This window comes from Vicia villosa, linkage group LG2 (assembly GCF_029867415.1).
Source record: "Vicia villosa cultivar HV-30 ecotype Madison, WI linkage group LG2, Vvil1.0, whole genome shotgun sequence".
NCBI classification, from domain to species: Eukaryota; Viridiplantae; Streptophyta; class Magnoliopsida; order Fabales; family Fabaceae; genus Vicia; species Vicia villosa.
The window spans coordinates 87,439,081-87,441,768 of NC_081181.1; the positions used below are offsets into that span (position 1 = coordinate 87,439,081).

General features: G+C 35.3%; 1 long non-coding RNA gene across 1 annotated transcript; it reads right to left on the bottom strand.

Annotated features, from left to right (window-relative positions):
- Window positions 1-1,159: 1,159 nt before the first annotated feature.
- Window positions 1,160-2,336, bottom strand: LOC131646387 (uncharacterized). Its single transcript, XR_009297456.1, has 5 exons — window positions 2,262-2,336; window positions 2,108-2,157; window positions 1,930-2,018; window positions 1,633-1,719; window positions 1,160-1,551 (listed from the first exon to the last, which is right to left on the bottom strand). It is a non-coding gene; the product is annotated as an uncharacterized LOC131646387 (long non-coding RNA).
- Window positions 2,337-2,688: the final 352 nt, after the last annotated feature.

A 2,688-nucleotide genomic window follows, 5' to 3' on the forward strand; every position in this document is an offset into this window, starting at 1 on the left:
AAAGCACTGAATCAACCAAATTAGGGTTTTGACTGAAGATAGCACACCCCTGACTTTTGCTCAGGATTTGACCCAATGACTTGGGACATGATATCAAGACCTCAAGTGCATTATCTTGATCTAATTTATTGGCTCAAGATACCTCCTACACAAAGATTGATCAGACAAATCCTCAGATCAGGGTTTTGAACTATCAGGGACTGAAATCAGGGATCACATTTGGGAAACCCTAAAAATCCCCAGGAAGTCAATCAAAGGTTTCAATCATCTTCAAATAATCCCTATGACAATATCCAATGGAAATTGTGTCTCAATTCAAGATCCATAGTCATCAATTTGTGTTCATTTGAAGTGTGCCATTTTCAATTTGTGCGATTCAAGAGATTAGTTTGGAATTTGTTCAAGGAATCGGCATATGGATTTGTCATTCATGAAAGAAAGTGTTTCACGTGGATTGCTTGGAATTTAGAACAAGTTCAAAATCATATATAAGGATTTCTTCAAGGTTTGCAAAAAAAGAGAAGACATTATCCATTTTGAGTTTATTTTGAAAGAATTGCTTCAAGTATAATTCTAAGACCATGGATTCAAGAATTTCAAGTTCAATATTATTTCAAAGATCCATGATGGCAAGAACATGTTTCAAGGCCTAAAATTCAAAGGATTTCCTATCATTTTCTATTCAAAAGGAATTCAAATTCAATTCAAGATCATTCAAGAATATTCAAAGCTTCATGCTTGAATAACAATTTCACTCAAAGATATTGGAATTTCATGATTGAATAATAATTTCATTCAAGTTCTAAAAGAAGTTCAAGCATTTACATGGAACAAATGAATTACAAAGGAACTTTATCTAAAGTTCAAGAATCACAAAATTCCATTCATTTTCAAGAATGCAAAGTTCATACAATTTAAAGTTGGAACGAATTGGAATTACAAGAAAGAGAAAAAAGCTTCAAAGACTTTCTTGAATTCTTCATTCTTCAAAGTCTTCATTCTTCAAAATCAAATTTCTTCATGCTTTCCTCAATGATGCTCATGTCACATAAAAAAGGAAAACAAAAAGGGGTGAGATTAGCAAAAGTTCAATAATTCAAAAAAAAAAAGATTAAATCAAAACAAAAGGAATCAAAGAGATATTCCATGTCCACTTGCAAGAGAAATATCTCATAAAGAATATTTTTATTCTTATTCTATTCCTTGCAATGATTGTATCTTGCCAATCAAGTTTACCAAGTGCCAAACACACCCTTAACTTTTCCTATAAATAGAAGGCTTCACTTCATTGCAAATCACACCAAAGCTACTATACTACTAGCTTTCTCACTTCTTCCTCTTCTCTTATAGTTTTCATGTTTCTTTGTTAGAAGGAGAAATTCTTCAAATCAAAGAAAACTACTTGAAAAAAAATAAGAGTTTCTAGCTACATAGTTCTTGAAGGGGAGTGAAGAAGAAATTCTTCATACCTTGGTGGAGAGTTCCAACTTGAAGTCCATCTTCAAGTCTCCCTAATATCCAAAGAGGTGGTGTCATCTTCATCAAAGGATCCTACAACAACAAGCAAGTTGTTAGAGAAATTGTTAGTAACAATTCAAGGTTGTTAGTAACAATAAAGAATTCAAGGCATACCTCAACAATAATCCGGCGAAAACCTCCTCGCCGTAGGTAAGCTAATTTCACTCTTACTCTCAATATTTCCATTAATCAGTGTTATACCTGCAGCAACAACAATAACAGTAGCAACAGAAACAAGCCACGGTTCATAATCAATCACAGCAACAATTCATGGTGAGTTTGAAGCCGTAACAGCAACGTAGCAGCAGTTCAGATTTACGACTCAGAATCAACAATCACTTACAACAGAAACGCAGTAATCATAGCCAATTTCAGAAGCAGAATTTCAGAAGCAGAGCAACCGACACATACCTGCAACACTAATCCGGCTAAAATCTTCTAGCCGCAGGTAAGTTATCTTCATACCTCACGCTCAATATTGCTGTTAATTGTTGAATTGTCTGAAACCGAAAAACAGAGAGCATATGTTATTACTGCTATGTCATAAAAAAAACTATTGGCACCATGATAAAGAAATTGAAGAACAAACCTTGAGTTTGTCTTCAATCAAAAGAGGCCGGAAGTTCTTGTTTTTGTTCACTGTGAGCAGAATCGAAACAGGGAGTGAGCTATCAATTGAACCATGATCATAAAATTGAAAAATGAATTGGTTTTAAGAAACTGTAAAAAATGATCTGTGTTACCTTGAACATGAGAGAACCGAAAGCACCCTGAGAAGGTGTTGTTGTCACTGTTCTTCGCGAGAGAGGTAGCATCGAACATTAGTTTGTTGTTGTTTCTGAGAGAGCTCACGCTAAGAGATGAACCGAGTGAGAAGTTGTTGTTACTATACTGTTAAATAAAAGTGAAAACGAAATTAAGAGAAACATACCTGGGTTTTTCTTCTGATTCTCCTTCCATGGCCGCTGGAAGTTTCTGATTGTTGTTAAAACCAAGAAAGATCAGTGGTGTTGTTTACTAAACAAGTGAACCGTAAGCTTCGTTGTTGTTATCGTTCAAACGTGAGCAAAGAGAGCAAACCGCGAGAGAGACTGTGAGCTCGAGAGAGAGAGAGGCCGTGAATCTGATTGAAAGCTTGTTGTAGTTGTTTGATCGAGAGAGGGCCGAGGG